A 21,943-nucleotide genomic window follows, 5' to 3' on the forward strand; every position below is an offset into this window, starting at 1 on the left:
CTATCCATAGGGAGCACACCTAGCGCGTGCTTCACAACTAAAAATAGTGCATTTTTCACTACATACCTCAAAGCCTTTGAGCAGGCTTGTAAAGGCCTCATTCAAACCGCTTGTAGCGGATGAAATCTTCATGAGCACCGTGCTCATTAAAAAGTGGTGGTCCTCCGAGAGCGCGGCTCGCTCCAGAAGGCCTGGCAGTACGTTCGGCCGGACATTGAACTGTGCCGGACCCTTCTCATCGCCCCCCGTGGGAGCCAAACGCTCAGGGCTCAGGGCGACTGACATGTTCGCTTCCGGCTTCGGCAGATCCGGACTCCTCCGTGATGACACCTTAGTGTCGCCCGCTTCACGAGGCGGAGAGGTGGGTGGGGTCTCACTCTCCATCATCTCTAGAGGAATATCCCCCGAGGACGAACTCTGTTGAGAGGAGCTGCTCACCGGACTGCAAAAGACGAAGTCCCGGTTATGAATCTCGGAGAAACACCATACCTACGAATTAATGAATAACTTACAACTCGGTGGAGGGCTGGCCCATTGGTGGGCACGGCGCGGTGAGGGTGCCTGTCGCGGCAGAGCCCCCTGGTGATACCCTCTTCCCTTGTTTGGGCATCTCCGCCTCCAAGTCTTTGGAGGCGGCCCTCTTCCTCCTGCGCGAGGAGGAGGCTTTAACCTCCCCTTCCCGACTATCCTCTGTAGGAGAGGTAGCGGTTCCCCCGGTCTGGATGCGTAGTGTGTGAAGTTCGGCTTCACCGCCTTTCCTTCGCCTTTCCCCGAGGGGATTTTGCTGAGCACCCAGCCAAGCATCTTGGCGACGGTTGGACCAAGCGAACCTTCAGGAAGTGGCACCGGACACCTGATTCTCTCCGCCTTGTTGAGCCATTCCTGGCCACGGAGGGATTTTCAAAATAATAGTTATGATAAATATAAATGAAGTGTCCAGCTTTAAGGTTACTTACTTGGGCATCTAGGCGATTGCAGCTTAGGCCCACATCCTCGGTGGTGTCCGGACACTTCACTTGTGGTCCGAAGAATAATTTACACATCCCTTCGAGCTTCAGGCCGAAGAAGTGATTAATAGTCCACGGACCCTCCAGATTAAACTCCCACATCCGGAGAGGCCGACGTTTGCACGGCAACATCCGTCGGATTAGCATCACTTGCATTATGCTGACAAGATTTGTGTCCCTCTCAATAAGCTCCCGGATGCGATTCTGCAGTTTTGGTACATCACCAGCGGGCCCAAAATTTCGTCCTACGTCAGTCCAAGACGCTAACTGTGACGGAGGGCCCGAGTGGAACTCGGGGGCAGCTACCCACTTTGTGCCTCTAGGAGCTATAACATAAAACCACCTCCGTTGCCATACATCGGATACTTCTGGGAAAGAACCCTCTGGCCATGGGCATCAGCGTTCCTGCTTATTATGGCACCTCCGCACTTTGCATGTCCCCCCTCGATCATCCTTGGCGTCACATTGAAGGTCTTGATCTATAAGCCGAAGTGTGGGGTGATGTGGAGAAAAGCCTCGCACACAATAATAAACGACGGATATGGAGGATAGCATCTGGAGCCAAATCATGAAAATCCAAACCATAGTAGAACATGAGCCGCCTCACAAAGGGGTCGAGGGTGAGGCCCAGGCCTCGGAGGAAGTGTGGGACGAACACAACGCTCTCATTGGGCTCCGGCGTAGGGATAACTTGCCCTGGAGCAGGAAGCCTGTGCTGAATATCAGTGGTCAGGTATCCGACCTCCCTAAGCTTCATAATGTACTCCTCTTGGATCGAGGAGGCCACCCACCGGCCTTTTGCGTTGGATTCGGACATGTTAGAGGATCTGGGGTGTTGGAGCCTGGGTCTTGGGTGTTAGAACTTGAGGCGTGAGAAGGAGCAAGGGAGGTGGAAAAAAGGCATAGGCCTTGACCCCTTTATAAAGGGGATGAATATCAAGAGTCCTCAGCGTGACTGCTTGAGACTTATCTAAAATACACGAAGTCATACCAACGGTCGCCGTGGGGTCACACACGCCCATATTGATGAAAGATCCCGTAATAAGAGGAACACGATCTCTGCTTTGGCAGGACGTGCCAATAAAACTGCCTCGCAACGCGAGTCGAGGTAGGGCAGGAAACGCCCGATCGTGTTGGACCAGGCCACGATGCAAGGGCACGACTTACAAGGATTGCCAGCAAAACGGATTTATGCTATGTTCGCTACAAAGGTGTGTGAAGATCATCTTGAAGATATGGACACGGTCTACGTGTTCAATAATTACCTCGGAGTATTCGGAAAAGGAACCCGCCTTGTAATGGCGAAGACAAGACTGCGCGCCGGACTCATCATCATTGAAGCCTGGTTCAGGGGCTACTGAGGGAGTCCTGGATTAGGGGGTATCCTAACAGCCGGACTATATACATTGTCCGGACTATTGAAGTGTGAAGATACAAGACACAAGACTCCAGCCCATGTCCGGATGGGACTCTCCTTTGCGTGGAAGACAAGCTTGGCGATCCGGATATTATATTTCCTTCCTTGTAACCGACTCCATGTAAACCCTAGCCTTCTCCAGTGTCTATATAAACCGGAGAGGATGGTCCTTAGAAGGCCGATCACAATTACAATCATACCATCATAGGCTAGCTCTTAGGGTTTAGCCTCTACGATCTCGTGGTAGATCTACTCTTGTACTACTCATATCTTCAATATTAATCAAGCAGGAAGTAGGGTTTTACCTCCATCGAGAGGGCCCAAACCTGGGTAAACATTGTGTCCCTTGCTTCCTGTTACCATCAGCCTAAGACGCACAGATCGGGACCCCCTACCTGAGATCTGCCGGTTTTGACACCGACAATAAGAAACGGTGAAAGGGCAGAATGTGGAACACAGAAACAGAGAGAGACACAGAGACAGATCCAATCTCGGAGGGGCTCTCACCCCTCCCATGCCATGGAAGCCAAGGACCAGAGGGGAAACCCTTCTCCCATCTAGGGAGAAGGTCAAGGAAGAAGAAGAAGAAGGGGGGCTCTCTTCCCCTCTCTCCCAGTGGCACCGGAACACCGCTGAGGCCATCTTCATCACCGCGATCTACACCAACACCTTCGTCATCTTCACCAACATCTCCATCACCTTCCCCCATCTATCTACCACGGTCCACTCTCCCGCAACCCGATGTAACCTCTACATAAACATGGTGCTTTATGCTTCATATTATTATCCAATGATGTGTTGCCATCCTATGATGTCGGAGTAGATTTTCGTTGTCCTATAGGCAATTGGTGAATTGCTATGATTGGTTTAATTTGCTTGTAGTTATGTTGTTGTCCTTTGGTGCCCATCATATGAGTGTGCGCGTGGATCACACCATAGGGTTAGTTGTATGTTGATAGGACTATGTATTGGAGGGCAAGAGTGACAGAAGATTCAACCTAGCATAGAAATTGATGCATACGGGACTTAAGGGGGACCAATATATCTTAATGCTATGGTTGGGTTTTATCTTAATGAACATTAGTAGTTGCGGATGCTTGCTAATAGTTCCAATCATAAGTGCATAGAATTCCAAGTTAGGGATGACATGCTAGCAGTGGCCTCTCCCACATAAAACTTGCTATCGGTCTAGTAAAATAGTCAATTGCTTAGGGACAATTCCGCAACTCCTACCACCACTTTTCCACACTCGCTATACTAACTTTATTGCTTCTTTATCTAAAAAGCCCCTAGTTTTTATTTACGTGCTCTTTATATTCTTGCAAACCTAGCCTACAACACCTATAAAGTACTTCTAGTTTCATACTTGTTCTAGGTAAAGCGAACGCTAAGCGTGCGTAGAGTTGTATCGGTGGTCGATAGAACTTGAGGGAATATTTGTTCTACCTTTAGCTCCTCGTTGGGTTCGACACTCTTACTCATCGAAAGAGGCTACAATTGATCCCCTATACTTGTGGGTTATCAGTTCCCACATATTCTACGAAGATCTTTATCGGTCGAACTGCAATGTCAACATATGTTATTCCCTTTGTCGTTGGTATGCTACTTGCCCGAGATTCGATTGTCGGTATCTTCATACCTAGTTCAATTTCGTGAATGGCAAGTCTCTTTATTCGTTCCGTAGTGCATCATCCTGTAACTAACTCATTAGTCACATTGCTTGCAAGGGTTCATATGATGTGCATTACCGAGAGGGCCCAGAGATACCTCTCCGATACTCGGAGTGAGAAATCATAATCTCGATCTGTGCCAACCCAACAAACACCTTCGGAGATACCTGTAGAGCATCTTTATAATCACCCAGTTACATTATGACGTTTGATATCACATAAGGCATTCCTCCGGTGTCCGGGAGTTGCATAATCTCATAGTCGGAGGAATATATATTTGACACGAAGAAAGCAGTAGCAATAAAACTGAATGATCATTATGCTAAGCTAACAGATGTGTCTTGTCCATTACATCATTCCACTAATGATGTGATCCCATTTATCAAAGACAACTCATGTCCATGGCTAGGAAACTTAACCATCTTTGATCAACGAGATAGTCTAGTAGAGGCATACTAGGGATATGTAGTTTTGTCTATGTATTCACACATGTATGAAGTTTCCGGTTAATACAATTCTAGCATGAATAATAAACATTTATCATGAATAAGTAAATATAAAATAGGGTTTTTTACATCTGTGCCCCTGGTTCCTTAGCCATACTCATTCATCCCCACGCTCTTAACTTTTTCTCACTTTTCCCCACTCCCTTGCCCGAAACCCTCAGAACTGGTCACAAACGGTGGATGCCGTCGGGTCAATGCTTTGACTGTTAACTCTAATGAGTGGGGCCCCGCTGACTGTGTCGCTCATTGGACCTGATGAGTGGGGTCACGGCGGACGGTGCCGCTGTTAGCCCGTTGGGCCGTGGTTAGACTGTTGGGTCGTGCGCGCGCTGCTACAACATAAGCCTGTTATGCATGCACACACATAGCTAGCCTACCTACATGCGCTGCTGCCCGCCGCCATGATGCGCTGACCTGCCTGTTTTTCATGCAAGCCGCCACGGACGCATGGACGGTTGCTGCCGCTGGTTCGTATCATCTCGCACGCGTGTCTCCTCGATGTAGAGCATTGTTTCACACTTTTCCATCCACTCACCATTCCACTGGCAATTAAAACCTGTTGGCAATTAAAGTGGCATATCGATCAATGCGGCTCGTTTGAACATAGCAAATCCAAAGAGCAGCCGGTGCCATGATACGTCCATTTTGCATCATGCTTTTATATCAATATTTATTGCATTATGGGCTGTTATTACACATTATATCTCAATACTTATGGCTATTCTCTCTTATTTTACAAGGTTTACGATGAAGAAGGGGAATGCCAGCAGCTGGAATTCTGGCTGGAAAAGGAGCAAATATTGGAAACCTATTCTGCACAACTCCAAAAATCCTTAAACTCCACGAAAGTCAGTTTTGGAATTAATAAGAATTATTGAGCGAAGAAAACACCAGAGGGGGCCCACACCCTGGCCAGGAGGGTGGGGGGCGCGCCCACTAAGGGAGTCCTGGATTAGGGGGTATCCAGACAGCTGGACTGTATACATCGTCCGAACTATTGAAGCGTGAAGATACAAGACTCAAGACTTCGGCCCGTGTCCGGATGAGACTCTCCTTTGCGTGGAAGGCAATCTTGGTGATCTGGATATTGTGTTTCCTTCCTTGTAACCGACTCCATGTAAACCCTAGCCCTCTCCGGTGTCTATATAAATCGGAGAGGTTGGTCCTTAGAAGGACGATCACAATTACAACCATACCATCATAGGCTAGCTCTTAGGGTTTAGCCTCTATGATCTCGTGGTAGATCTACTCTTGTACTACTCATATCTTCAATATTAATCAAGCAGGAAGTAGGGTTTTACCTCCATCGAGAGGGCCCGAACCTGGGTAAACATTGTGTCCCTCGCTTCCTGTTACCATCAACCTAGACGCACAGATCGGGACCCCCTACCCGAGATCCACCGGTTTTGACACCGACATTGGTTCTTCCGGACGAGCACCTCAGTATAGAAAGCCGAAAACTGACCGGCATGATGTGGCGAGAGCTGGTCGCTGTTCGAGAGGTCTTAAAATCCTTAAAGATTTTTCCGCTTTAGGCGATAAATCGGCTTCGTCCGATCTAGGCGTATATAGCACCCCAATTCGGCCTTCCGGATTCTAGGGGCTTCGCCGAAATTTAAAATTGTAGACTTCTATGGCTAAGTGAAAGTTATAAAGCCGCATAGTCCGATTGCCTTGTTCGCTGCGCCGAACACCTCCTTAAGGGACCAAACATTTGGATAAAGAGTGTCCGGGTTTGCATGAACACCCCAGTACTGGTTACGTGGGGGCGGAAGCCGACGACTGGCCTACTTTCAGAATTTTATAAACAGCCGCACAGAAGGTAATATTTTAAATAACAAAAGCGCTACATAGCGCAAGTAACTTCGTCCTTAAAATTACAAACATGACAGAGGTGAATTCATTCTAAAATTGTGTCCTTGGTACATTCATCAGCCACGAGACGAGCGCCCTTCATAACGCCATCGTAATACTTCTCCGGATAGCGATGCACCTTGCCCTCCTTCACCAGCTTCTCCGCATCCAGCTTGCCCTAATGCACCTTCGCGCGGGAAAAGGCCCGGTGGGCACCCTCAATGCAAACGGATCCCTTGATGACTTCGAGCCGCGAACATGCATTCACCATCCGCTTGATCAGGCCGAAGTAGCTAGCCGGCAGGGGCTCACCAGGCCACATCCGGACTATGAAATCTTTCATAGCCGTTTTGGCCGCCTTGTGGAGTTCGACCAACTGCTCCAGTTGGTCACTCAGAGGCATGGGATGTTCGGCCCCAGCATACTGGGACCAGAACAACTTCTCCGTTGAGCTCCCCTCCTGGGCACGGTAGAACTCCGCGGCATCTGATACGCTGCATGGCAGATCTGCGAATGCCCTTGGAGAGCTCCGAACTCGGGTAAGTAAAAGAACCGCCTCCTCCACATGTTTGCTTTGCATAAAGAATTTCTTACCCGCCGCTATCTTTTTTGCCCCCTGGACTTCCTGTTGTGCCTTCTCGGCTTCGGCCTTGACGTCTTTTATACTAGCAAGGGCCTTCGCAAGCTCGACCTCTTTCGCCTTAAGCTCATTCTCCACGGACTCGAACTTTTTGCCGAGCTCCTGGAGCTCTTGTTGTACCTCGCCCACTCTGGCATCTTGCTTCTCACGCTCTCTGCGTTACAAGGCCGCCTTGTCTTCAACCTCGGACAACACTTTCTTCAGAGAGGCCACTTCAGTGGTGGCCCCTGTTACAAAATCACGATGCTTCGTTGTTCGAATAACTAATTTTATATACCCTTCATTATGTGAGAGCGGGGAATTACTCACCTTTGCTCTCTTCAAGCTGCCTCTTCTTGAGGTCGAGCTCTCCCTGTGCCTGCTCCAGATCCCGTTTTAGTTCGACGATCTCGGCTGTGCGGACAGCAGCGGCAAACAACACAGCCTGCTTATTCACATTAACACTTATTATTAGACTCCGGCGGATTATAATTGACCCTCCGTTTGTTTTTTCTTTCCGAACACCAAACAGAGTATCAGGGGCTACTACCTATCGGGTGGTAATTTCACATATTTTTTACTTACCTCAAAGTATGTCAGGAGGCTGGTGCAAGCTTCGGTGAGCCCGCTCTTGGCGGACGAAACCTTTTGAATCACCGCACTCATAAGAGTACGGTGCTCTTCATCCATGGAAGCGCCGGGAAGCACTTCCAACAGACAATCCGGCGCCTCGGGTGCAACGGAAGTCCTCGACACAGACGGCTCGCCCTCCCTAACAAGGGGCTGCCCGCTTGAGTCCGGAACCACTAAAGGCTCCGGAACAGTGTTCGGCTGAGAGCCCGGCCTTCTATGGCGCTCACCGACACGATCCGCGGGGATCTTGAACCCCGCGTGTCCGACATTTAGAATTCCACCTTGGGGCGTCTCCAGAATCACCTCCCCCCGCTCTGGGAGCCTTCGGAACAACACCTCCGTGTCATCCGTGCATTGAGGAGTGGTGGCCGTCAGGAGCGAGTTCATCTCCGAATCGCTCAGGGATCCATCCGAAGAAGATACCTCGGGATGAACCCTGGCCGGGCTGCATACATGTTCGGCATTATAAAAATACTATGAAGTAAAGTCATTACAGGGTGCGTATACTTACGATCGCGCTAGGGGCTTCCCCCTGGGCATCCACCCCTCCTCGCTATGGGCGGTCGTGGCGGAGTAGTCCGGAAGGGACACCTTTCCCTTCTTGGACGACCCAGCCTCCCCCTCCGGGGTAGCTTTCCTCTTTTTCTCCTCCCCAGTGCGGGGAGGTAGAGTTTCTTCTTGCTTCACCCCACCTCCGCGGGAGGAATCTGTCTCGTCATCATCAGACGACATGGGTATGACGGCCTTGCGCCAAGGGCCTTTTCCGGCCCCCTGGTCCACCTTCTCAGGCCCCTCACCCTCTCCGGGTGGGGTGGTCCCTTCTTCTTCTTCCTCCCCTTCGGGGGAGGAGTGTGCCTCGTCGTCTTCGGACGAGGCTTCTGGCGCAACCTTACGTAGGAGACCCTTTTGGATCCCCGAGGCCTTCTTATCGGCCTTCTTCTTCGGCACCTTATAGGGCACCGGGACCAGCATCTCCGTTAGGAGAGCATTAGCCGGGCTTTCTAGCAGTGGAGCCGGACAGTCAATCTGCTCCGCTGTCTCCACATAATCCTAAACAAATATGCACAATTACTTAAGGCTCCCCCATGAATATATTGGGAAGAACCGAATCCGGTGGTAGCCTGAGAACTCACCTGACTAGGAGGCCGCGTGACATGGAGCCCACGGTCCTTAGATGTGGGAGGAGGTACTTCGGAGGCCTTGAACAACGCCTTCCACACGTTTTTGTGCTTCATGTCGTAGAGCCTCTGAAGCGTCTGGTGTTCAGCCGGGACGAACTCCCACAGATTGAATGCCCGCCTTTGGCACGACAGAATTCGGCGAACGAGCATGACCTGGATCACGTTGACAAGCTTGATGTTCTTGTCCTTCATGCTCTTGATGCAGTTTTGGAGTCTGGCCAGCTCTGTAGATTCGCCCTAGGACAGGCCCCTCTTTTCCCAGGAGGTGAGCCGCATGGGGGTTCCGGATCGGAACTCGAGGGCTGCCGCCCAGTTGACGTCGCGCGTCTCGGTGATGTAGAACCACCCCGACTGCCACCCCTTCACGGTTTCCGCAAAGGATACATCAAGACAGGTGACGTAAGGCATCTTGCCCACCAAGGCTCCTCCGCACTCCACTTGTTGGCCGCTCACAATCTTTGGCTTCCCGCAAAAGATTTGCAGCCACAAGCCGAAATGAGGCTTGATGCGGAGGAAGGCCTCGCATACAATGATGAACGCCGAGATGTTGAGGACAAAGTTCGGGGCTAGATCATGGAAATCTAGCCCGTAGTAGAACATGAGCCCGCGGACGAAAGGGTGAAGTGGAAACCCCAGTCCACGGACGAAGTGGGCGATAAACACGACCCTCTCGTTGGGTCCTGGGGTTGGAATGACCTTCCCGTCGTCTGGTAGCCGGTGTGCTATGTCTGCGGCCAAGTATCCGGCCACCCGAAGATTCACGATATTCTTCTCCTTCACGGTGGAACCCACCCACTTGCCTCCTGCTCCGGACATGTTTAGCTGTGCGGAGAAAACTTGGACTAGGGCGCTGGAGCTTGAGGGGGCAAGAGTGGGCAAAGGAGGAACAAGGCGTGGGTAAAAATGGGGAACTCTTATTCCTTTATAGAGGCGACGGAAGCGGTGCGCCTCCCCACTTGCCCGTTGGGAATCGCTCACCTCCCAAGCGCCACGATTGATGGCGTGGTGGGATTACCCATACCCGTATTGATGAGAATCCCGTGATAAGGGGACATGATCTCTACTTTGACAAGACGTGTCAAGGAAACCGCCTCGCAATATGCGCTGTGGCTGGTTGTAGGAAAACGGTTCGAATAATGACCCGACCTTGATGACATGTCACACTGTCTAGAAAGTTGCTAGCAGATTGCATTTGTGAAATATCATTCTCTCTACGGCGATATGTGAGGATCATTTTGCGGATCCGAACATGGTTGAGGTGTTCGATAATTATTTTGGAGTATTCGGAGAAGGAACCCGCCTTGCAATGCCGAAGACAAGACTGCACGCCGGACTCATCGTCATTGAAGCCTGGTTCAGGGGCTACTGAGGGAGTCCTGGATTAGGGGGTATCCGGACAGCCGGACTATATACATCGTCCGGACTATTGAAGCGTGAAGATACAAGACTCAAGACTTCGGCCCGTGTCCGGATGGGACTCTCCTTTGCGTGGAAGGCAAGCTTGCTGATCCGGATATTGTGTTTCCTTCCTTGTAACCGACTCCATGTAAACCCTAGCCCTCTCCGATGTCTATATAAACCGGAGAGGTTGGTCCTTAGAAGGACGATCACAATTACAATCATACCATCATAGGCTAGCTCTTAGGGTTTAGCCTCTACGACCTCGTGGTAGATCTGCTCTTGTACTACTCATATATTCAATATTAATCAAGCAGGAAGTAGGGTTTTACCTCCATCGAGAGGGCCCGAACCTGGGTAAACATTGTGTCCCTCGCTTCCTGCTACCATCAGCCTAGACGCACAGATCGGGACCCCCTACCTGAGATCCGCCGGTTTTGACACCGACACCCACCCCTACTGGGCGCTCCCCTGTCTCCTGGGCCCCCTGGTGGCCCTCCGGTGCCCATCTTCTGCTATATGAAGGTTTTTACCCTGAAAAAATAATCAGAGGCAAGCTTACGGGATGAAACTCCACCGCCACAAGGCGGAACCTTGGCGGAACCAATCTAGGGCTCCGACAGAGCTGTTCTACCAGGGAAACTTCCCTCCGGGAGGGGGAAATCATCACCATCGTCATCACCAATGATCCTCTCATCGGGAGGGGGTCAATCTCCATCAACATCTTCACCAGCACCATCTCCACTCAAACCCTAGTTCATCTCTTGTATCCAATCTTGTATCCAAAACCACAAATTGGTACCTGTGGGTTGCTAGTAGTGTTGATTACTCCTTGTAGTTGATGCTAATTGGTTTATTTGGTGGAAGATCATATGTTCATATCCTTAATGCATATTATTACTCCTTTGATTATGAACATGAATATGCTTTGTGAGTAGTTACGTTTGTTCCTGAGGACATGGGTGAAGTCTTGCTATTAGTAGTCATGTGAATTTGGTATTCATTCAATATTTTGATGAGATGTATGTTGTCTTTCCTCTATTGGTGTTATGTGAACGTTGACTACATGACACTTCACCATTATTTGGGCCTAGAGGAAGGCATTGGTAAGTAATAAGCAGATGATGGGTTGCTAGAGTGACAGAAGCTTAAACCCTAGTTTATGCGTTGCTTCGTAAGGGGCTGATTTGGATCCATATGTCTAATGTTGTGGTTAGGTTTACCTTAATACTTATTTTGTAGTTGCGGATGCTTGCAATAGGGGTTAATCATAAGTGGGATGCTTGTCCAAGTAAGGGTAGTACCCAAGCACCGGTCCACCCACATATCAAATTATCAAAGACCAAACGCGAATCATATGAGCGTGATGAAAACTAGCTTGACGATAATTCCCATGTGTCCTCGGGAGCGCTTTTCTCATTATAAGAAACTGTCCAGGCTTGTCCTTTGCTACAAAAAGGATTGGGGGCCGCCTTGCTGCACTTTATTTACTTTCATTGCTTGTTACCCGTTACAATTTATCTTATCACAAAACTATCTGTTACCTACAATTTCAGTGCTTGCAGAGAAAACCTTACTGAAAACCGCTTGTCATTTCCTTCTGCTCCTCGTTGGGTTCTACACTCTTACTTATCGAAAGGACTACGATAGATCCCCTATACTTGTGGGTCATCATGCCACTCCTCTTCCCTTCCCCTTTCCCTATTTAAACCACCACCCCTCGACCTATTCTCAATGTACACATCCATTTGCGCCGCCCCTTCTCTTCTTCACCCAAACCCAGGGAACTCTCAAAGTGAGTCAAGGATGCAGTACAACAGCCCCACCTTCGAGCTCCCACCAACCGTGCCGGAGAGACGATATCCGGTCGGCGTCATTGTGGAGAGGATGCTCTATGTGTGGGCGTTCTCATGCTGGAGGGGTGTAAGGGGGTTTGTCAAATGGTTCCTCCATGCGGGCTTCGCCCACCTCCCGGCAGGCTCACCGGTGATGTTCCGACTGGAGGAAGTGCGTCCAAACTCCAGGACTCCGCCGATAGGGCTCACCGTCACCTTCACCAACATATTTGATGTGTTCTACCTCCTCGGCAAAGTGTTTTGGTGTGGATGTGAATTCATCGCATTCACAACCCACAACATCTTCACAAACTTTGACTGCATCTTCCCCACCCACGGCAGTATGCACAACCTCCCCTACTACATCGGCCAGGATGGCATGGAGAGGAGGAGCGGTGAAGAGGAGGCGCAGTGAAGATGGTGGTGAAGGCCCAGTCTCGTGATCTTGTCTTTCCCTAGGGTGTTAGGGCCTTTTATGTTTTATACATTTTTATCTTATTATGTCGCTGGTTGTGCCGTGAACTTTTAATCTATGTCGTGTTATCCCCTAAGAACTATGTTATGCTTGCTACCCTTATTTGATATGTCATTGGTTATCTGTGTTTTGCTTGCTATTTCTATCTTATTTGATGTGAGATTTTTTTAATTGTTGGTGGCCCTATTCCGTATATTGTATGAACAAAAACAAGCTAATTTTTGTATAGTTTGTGGCCTATGCTATGGTTTAGGGCACCCTATGTTTTATGTAAGAAGTATGCTATGGTTGCTACTTTCTATGTTATGGATGTATGCTTGTTATGTGAGATATCGGTAGATGGATATGGTGCCGTAGCCGAGCCGTAGACATGCTCTCTAGATGGATATGGTGTCGTAGTAGATCCCTAGACATGGTCTCTAGATGGATATGGTGGCTAATTGTGCCACCGGACTTTATTTTAGACGTGGTTTCAGATGGATATCATGATCTACATAATTAAGTCTGACATGCTCTAAAAAAATAAAGGGACCCAAAAATCAAAGTGTTGTGCCGTAGGCTATATATATACCGAAGGAAATTTCCACGATATCTACAAATAAATTTTACATGGGCAAGTTCAACAATAAATCGATTTACCATCATGCATTACTCCCTTCGTCTCGGTTTATAGGGCATGCACGTGGTTCTAGGTCATCGATTTGACTAATTAAATATGTGTTATATGTCACCAAAAATATAACACTAGATACTTAAGCGGATGTAGTTTCTAAACATATATTTTTCATCACATATAATACATATTTAGCTAGTTAAATTGTTAACCTAAAACTACGTGCATGTCCTATAAACCGAGAAGGAGGAAGTATTTTTGTTCGACATGGCAATAAATGGATTTACCATGGCAATAATCAAGGAAAAAAGTAGAGCCAGCACATGCACTATTTTCTAGGCCTCTTTTATATTTGTGGGCTGTCGACACTCAACGCAATGAGACGGCCCAACCGGAGCTTAGTTTCAATTTGGGCCCTAGAACTACCTTTTTTTTTCTTCTGCGGTCGGTGTTGTCTGATGAAACTGAAGAAACTAAAAGTGTACAAAACTGACATGATCCACAACTTAAGCAACACAGAGCATAGAGCACATGATCCACAAATTAAGCAACACAGAGCATAGAGCACATGATCCACAAATTTAAGCAAATCGTATAACACATGATCCACAAATTTAACCAAATCCTAGAGCACATGACACCACACTAATAACATATCTAACGAGTGATGACCAGCAAGTAAGCAAATCCTAGAGAAACTACACAAAAATAAAAGGGATAAAATCCTAAAGCTCTCAGATTCGCCTGCTTGTTCAATTGAATCATCTACTTCAAGTTCTTATTCATCTTCTTTAATTCCCCCTTCAGATCTACATCCCAACTATTAGAGTAGCACTTTCAGAGACCAAATTCGTTGGTGCTGACGGCAGATTGAGCTACTGGGTTGGGGCCTCATTGAATTGAATCCGCTTAACGTAGTCATCCAGCCATTCAAAATGTGTGCATTTCTTCACGATCTGAAACAAAAACAAAAACCCTAAATCTCAGATCAAAAAAGAATTAAAAGCAAATAGAAAAACAAATCAGAGAAAAATCATGAGATCTAACCTGCCCCTCTGGCTTGCTCTCGCATTTCACGAACTCGCGCCCATAGTTGCCATTCTTGACCTCCTTCGAAGTCAACTGTATCAGTGGCGTGCTGCGTGGGCAGTTAGGACATCGCTCCATGGGAAGTGGACTATACTGGGTCCACGAGGGGCGGGAGGCTAAAGTGGAGCTCGACATATCGCCCATGGTCACTGGAGAAGAAGAAGCAGAGGAGTGGCTCCTCTCGTCACCGGAGAAGAAGAAGCAGAGGAGGAGTGGCTCCCCTCGTTGCCGCAGAATAAGCAGCAGAAGAAAGGGGAGGCACAACCAACAAGTCTCGCGGATCACCTCTCGTGGACCGCCCCACGATCCAACGATGCAGAGCCGTCCATGTGATCCAACAGCGCGGAGCCTGCACGCAGCCTGCCCTCGAAATACCTTCTAGAATACCACATCCGAGGGCTATCGCTTGGCGCTAGGGTATGATTGGACGACTGACGTTCAGAGTTAGGGTTAGGCGAAACCTCGCGGGGTTTTGGGCTGGTCAACGGCATTTCCAAGGCTTTGACTGAGCATAACTAATTAAAAAAATCAAAAAAATATGAAACCTTTGTCATTCATCATTTTATAAGATACACTAACGAGGAAAATACTAAACTTGATATATGGACATTTACAAAAAAAAGTAGCTAGCATGATCGAGGTCAAATGAGAACCATTAATTTAAAAAAAATAAAAAAAAATAAAACCCGCGCACAATGTTGTCATGTGTGACATGTTACCAACCAAAAATCATAAACTTTGCCTATGGACATTTTCATGAAAAAACCTTCACACATATGAGCTATCACGTACAATGTTTCATAGAGACCAAGGAGAGGAGGTAGGGTTCCCTTCGGTTTTTGAAAATTTAGAAAAAATCAAAAAAAATCACCAAAGCTTGATTTCAAAGTGAATAAGAAGGATCTGAACTTAGTTTACCATTTTCATATTTTAAACGTGTTTTTAATGGTTTTCTATTAAAATATATTTGTTTCAAAAAAATGTAAAAATATGAAGATTAATTCAATAAATAGTGATTCTTCGAATCTACACTATATAGATTGAATAGGTGTTAATAAAAAATATTTGGCTCATTTGGAGTAGGTCCCAAAAAAACTTGATTACAAATGGGGCTGTTTACCCTACCTTGGGAGCTCATTTGGAGCACATTCTCATGACTACAAGTTTTACCATGCAAAAGAGATCGAATTGATCACCTAACGTTTATAATAGTTCAGCAAACTTTGCAACTCACGCCACAGGGGAATGGACTTCAAGTGTTGGTTCAAATTCAAAGTTTGCCTAAAATTCAAATTTTGCCTCAGTTTTGTATTCTACCTCAAATTTCACATCAAATTACAAATAGAATTATTACACCTTACAAGTTTTCACAGTAGTTCAAATTGACAACATAATCCTTATTAAAATCCTTAAAGTTCAAAGTTTATGACTTCCATTCAAGTTCATATTCAAATCTTTGCCTTGCTCCTTGTGTCCCAGGATGGGTTAACTGTCTTTCTTCTGGTTTCCCTGGCTGGGATATTTTGTGCTTTTGAAAGCTTTGTCTTGTTGCTTTTGATCTTCACTTCTGGTGGTGGCGGTTTTGTTGAGCTTTCACTGACCGAGCAAGTGATGACCACTTGACGGTCATCTGTGGGTTCACTAATCCTTAAAGGAACTTCAGACAAAATAACTTCCTCCTCTCTTATAGCCTCAAAACCTTCATAAGCCATGGTTTCAAATTCTGCATCAGATGATGGTTCAACCGATGAAGTTTCTTCCTCTCTCAGTCTTTTCTATCATGTGCCTCTAATTAACCTAGACCTGGGTCAAATTGAAATAAGCTTAGCCATCGATAAAAAAGAGAACATATGCAAAAAAGGGAAAGGTTGCACACGTACCTAGCTGCTACTTCAGTTGCTTCATTCTCCTCTGCTGCTGCATTCTCCTCTAAACTTGCTACATTCTCCTCTGCTACTGCATTCTCCTCTAAACTTGCTGCATTCTCCTCTGCATTTGTTGCTTCCCATTGTTCCTCTTCTTCAAATGATGCATCAACTGGATTGGTACAACCCCTAGCAATATGCATTATGAGACCACATCTTTTGCACTTACGTTGTTTTTTTACGCGGCCCTCTTCACCAGCTCTTATCCTGTTTTTTCTTGGTCTTCATGGTTGTCTAGTCAGTACAGGAGAATAGAGTTTGAACCCTGGATCTACTATGTTCCATTGGTCTTTTCCCAAGAGTACAGGCACATTTTCAACATAAGCAGCCCTAAATTTGGCAATAGAGAAATATTCAGAGCAATACCGATCAACTTCACCATCTTCACCTCCAATAACAGTCATGAGATGTAGGGCATGTATGCACGACTTCCCGCGGATCTGCCATTGCCTACAACTGCATTCATTAGTTGCAAGGTTCACTGGATATCTCCATTCCCTACTTTTACTGTTAGTGTATGTCACCTCAGTCTCATATGTCGACGGTCGAATGCATTTCATCCTTAGTCCTCTTGCCTTGGCATGCAATGCCTTAATCAGAGATGGGGCCATAAGATGGCCAACATATTGTGTTTCTGCAATTCTTTTACGAAGAGCCATCTTTATCATGATCATCTGCCTGATCTTATCAAATGCTTGCCACAACAAAAGCCCTTTCACTGACTTGAACTTTGCATTGAAACACTCAGTGAGGTTATTGGTCACATAGTCTACTTTGCAGATTTCATTGAATTTGCTTCTTGACCACAACTTTCCATGATGTTCATCCATTTACTCCTTAAACAAACAACTGTGAGCGTACAACACTCTCAAATGGTGCTCATGCTTCCTCAAGCTGCATGTGTATGATGCTGGCCATAGGTTCTCATCATAAACTTTGCCTTTGAATTTGTTTTTAAAATTCTGCACTAGGTGTCGCATACATTCCCTATGTTCCACCCCAGGGAATACAATTTCTACTGCAGTTTCTAAACCTTTGCAAGCATCTGTGTGTATAACTAAACCAGAGGGTGTACCTACATTGCGCAACTGCTGCAGAAACTAGACCCAACTCTCCTCGGACTCTACCTCTGATATGTCTCCAACGTATCTATAATTTTTGATTGTTCCATGCTATTATATTACCCGTTTTGGATGTTTATGGGCTTTACTATGCACTTTTATATTATTTTTGGGACTAACCTATTCACCGGAGGCCCAGCCCAAATTGCTGTTTTTTTGCCTATTTCAGTGTTTCGCAAAAAAGGAATATCAAACGGAGTCCAAACGGAATGAAACCTTCGGGAGCGTTATTTTTGGAACAAACGCAATCCAGGAGACTTGGTGGACGTCAAGAAGCAAACGAGGAAGCCACGAGGTAGGGAGGCGCGCCCTAGGGGGGTGGGCGTGCCCCCACCCTCGTGGCTCCCCTGACTGACTTGTAGGGATAGAGCATAGCCAGATTATTTTGTGGAAATGAAGCATGGCCTAACTATATGATTTTGTAGGGATAAGCTTTCTTTCGCCATGTTATTTTGATTAGACATGATTACTTGTTAGTATGCTTGAAGTATTACTATTTTTATGTCAATATGAACTTTTATCTTGAATCATTTGGATCCGAACATTCATGCCACAATAAATAAAATTACATTGAGAAATATGCTAGGTAGCATTCCACATCAAAAATTTTGTTTTTATCATTTACCTACTCGAGGACGAGCAGGAATTAAGCTTGGGGATGCTTGATACGTATCCAACGTATCTATAATTTTTGATTGTTCCATGCTATTATTTACCTGTTTTGGATGTTTATGGGCTTTACTATATACTTTTATATTATTTTTGGGACTAACCTATTAACCGGAGGCCCAACTCAAATTGCTATTTTTTGCCTATTTCAGTGTTTCGCAGAAAAGGAATATCAAGCAGAGTCCAAACGGAATAAAACCTCCGGGAGAGTTATTTTTGGAACAAACGCAATCCAGGAGACTTGGAGTGGACGTCAAGAAGCAAACGAGGTAGCCACGAGGCAGGGAGGCGCGCCCTAGGGGGTGGGCGCGCCCCCACCCTCGTGGGCCCCTCGTGGATCCCCTGTCCGACTTCCTTCGCCTATATATCCACATACCCTGAAAACATCCAAGAGCACCACGAAACCCTATTTCCACCGCCGCAACCTTCTGTACCCGTGAGATCCCATCTTGGGGCCTTTTCCGGTGCTCCGCCGGAGGGGGAATCGATCATGGATGGCTTCCACATCAACACCATTGCCTCTCCAATGAGTTGTGAGTAGTTTACCACAGACTTTCGGGTCCATAGTTATTAGCTAGATGGCTTATTTTCTCTCTTTGATTCTCAATACAAAGTTCTCCTCGATCTTCTTGGAGATCTCTTCGATGTAACTATTTTTGCGGTGTGTTTGTCGAGATCAGATGAATTGTGGGTTTATGATCAAGATTATCTATGAGAAATATTTGAATCTCCTCTGAATTCTTTTATGTATGATTGGTTATCTTTGCAAGTCTCTTAGAATTATTAGTTTGGTTTGGCCTACTAGATTGATCTTTCTTGCAATGGGAGAAGTGCTTAGCTTTGGGTTCAATCTTGCGGTGTCCTTTCCCAGTGACCACAAGGGCAACAAGGCACGTATTGTATTGTTGCCATCGAGGATAAAAAGATGGGGTTTATATCATATTGCTTGAGTTTATCCCTCTACATCATGTCATCTTGCCTAATGCGTTACTCTGTTCTTATGAACTTAATACTCTAGACGCATGCTGGATAGCGGTCAATGTGTGGAGTAATAGTAGTTGATGCGGAATTGTTTCGATCTACTTGTTGCGGACGTGATGCCTATATACATGATCATGCCTAGATATTCTCATAACTATGCACTTTTCTATCAATTTCTCAACAATAATTTGTTCACCCACCGTAATACTTATGCTATCTTGAGAGAATCCACTAGTGAAACCTATGGCCCCCGGGTCTATTTTCCATCATATAAGTCTCTGATCTATTTTATTTTGCAATCTTTACTTTCCAATCTATATCATAAAAATACCAAAAATATTTATCTTATTATTATCTCTATCAGATCTCACTTTCGCAAGTGGCTGTGAAGGGATTGACAACCCCTTTATCGCGTTGGTTGCGAGGTTCTTGTTTGTTTGTGTAGGTACGAGGGATTTGCGTGTAGCCTCGTACTGGATTGATACCTTGGTTCTCAAAACTAAGGGAAATACTTATGCTACTTTGCTACATCACCCTTTCCTCTTCAAGGGAAAACCAACGCAGTGCTCAAGAGGTAGCAACCTCCAACACACCAAATGCAATTGGCAATAGCCAGTTGTGTCCATCAACTGCAGAAGCTGCTGCTAGCTGGCCTCTCCATATTCCATTCAAAGCAGTTGCATCGGCAGCCAAATAGGGCCTACAACCATTTAGAAACCCATGCCAGCAAGCCTTGAAACAAACAAATGCCCTCCTAAAGCACTCCTTCTCTAGTGCCTTCCCTTTTATTTTGTACTTAACTGTATGCTTGTCAACCTCTACAACACTTCCTGGACTAGCCGTCTCCACTTCAGCTTTGAAGGTGTAAAGCAACTGAAAACTCTCATTCCATGGACCATTAATCTTATCAAGAGCCCTTTCCTTAGCATAGAAAATCTTCATGTAAGATATATTAATCTTGTACTTCTCAAATAGCTTCCCATGGAGTGCTGTTGGACCAATTGTTGGTGTTTCCCTCATCCAATCCAAGATTGCATCTGCCACCCACCTAACCTTTGCAAGATTTGATTTGTCCTTTCCCCCTCCCCCTCCAGGTGGGCAAGTGTGCACGGGTGGGTTGCTTTTTAACTGAAACAAAATGAAAAATGATGTCAAATACAATTAAGAAACAATACACATGATCCGAATATAGAATGGACAAATAACCTGATAAAAAGATTCAGTTGTAATACTTGAATCAATTTTCTCTTTAGCATAGTGGATGCATGCAACCTCCACCTACACCTATCATAAGGGAAATGAACAGTGAATCTTCTTGGCTCACTCCTATCAACCTCATAGGAGTTTTCAGTGAGAATGCAATATGTAGTCATTGCATTGCGACAATCCACCATCGATTCGAATACGGTTCCTGGAGTAAGCTCAGGATTCTCCCTGTTCCACTCAATTGTTGGCATGTCCTCACCATCATATTCTTGTAAAACTAAGGAGTCGATGTTCTCCTCCCTCTCTTCATCGTCAGTGTCATCAAATCTAGCACGACTGCTAGGCTCCTCTACATATTCATCTTCCACTGCATGTTGGCTAACTCTATCTACCAGTTCAGGGAATAGAATCTCATCCTCATCATCATGTCGAGGCACTTCCTCGTTAGGCTCTGCATCTACTTCTACATCAGGTGCAGAAGGGAGAGGAGAAGTGGCAGAATTAGCGACAACTAACATGTTGTGGCTTTTAGAACCACTAGGTTTACTTGGTCTCGACCTACAAGGAGTGCGAGGACGCTCGCTATTAGCAGAGACAGATGATGTCTAAACACCCTTCCCCTTCGAGATACGTTGTTTGAGTGCCTGAAGCACACCGATATGGATTTTACCGAAACCGCTGTCAGCATTCAAACTAAATAGCAATCCCACATGCTCATCACAAGTTAATGGGACAAATCTCTGCTTGGTACTGTCAAAATGTCTCAGTTCAATAGCATCGGTAGGGCTCCACGGATACTCACAACAGAGTGCCTCGTGGAAATCTATGAACGAAATGCTGGTTTTTACCACTTTAGGATAGAAAAACCCAGAAATCAGACACGGTTTAGTTCCACGCAGCTCGCTAGTTTCCATTCTAACTGCCAGCCGAAAAGCAAGTGCAGGATCAACCCTATTTTATTGAAATAACATAAAGGCGTAGTTAGGCCGAAAATTTTCAGATAAATTGCACTGATTCAGGCTAACGGTGGCCAAATACAGCCTAATTTACGGATCTCCTAATCAATTTGAGAGCAAAATGATGCCTACCTAGGTGGAATCCATGAATTATCCGTCTCTGATTCGACCCAATCATCTCCATGGTCGATGGGCCGGACGGGGTGCTCCCCCGACATCGCTTCCTAATCCTAGATGGGGAGAGAGGGTAGATGCAGCGGAGGCGGCACAACAGCGGCGGAGGCGGCAAGATGGTGATATGTCTCCAACGTATCTATGATTTTTGATTGTTCCATGCTATTATATTATCTGTTTTGGATGTTTTATGGGCTTTAATATGCTCTTTTATATTATTTTTGGGGCTAACCTATTAACCGAGGGCCCAATACCAGTTTCTGTTTTTTTGCCTATTTTAGAGTTTTGCAGAAAAGGAATAATAAACAGAATGAAACCTCCGTGATGATCTTTGTTGGACCAAAAGCAAACCAGAAGACTTGGAAATGAAGTCGGAGACGCAATGAGGCGTCCATGAGGCATGATGGCGCACCCAGGGGGGTAGGTGCGCCCCCACCCTCGTGGGTCCCTCGTAGCTCTATCGACCTAGTTCTTTCTCCTATATATACTCTTATAACCTAAAAACATCAGGGGGAGCCACGAAACCACTTTTCCACCTCCGCAACCTTCTGTACCCGTGAGATCCCATCTTGGGGCCTTTTCCGGCGATCTGCCAGAAGGGGATTCGATCATGG

Source organism: Triticum dicoccoides, chromosome 3B (genome assembly GCF_002162155.2).
Source record: "Triticum dicoccoides isolate Atlit2015 ecotype Zavitan chromosome 3B, WEW_v2.0, whole genome shotgun sequence".
NCBI lineage: Eukaryota > Viridiplantae > Streptophyta > Magnoliopsida > Poales > Poaceae > Triticum > Triticum dicoccoides.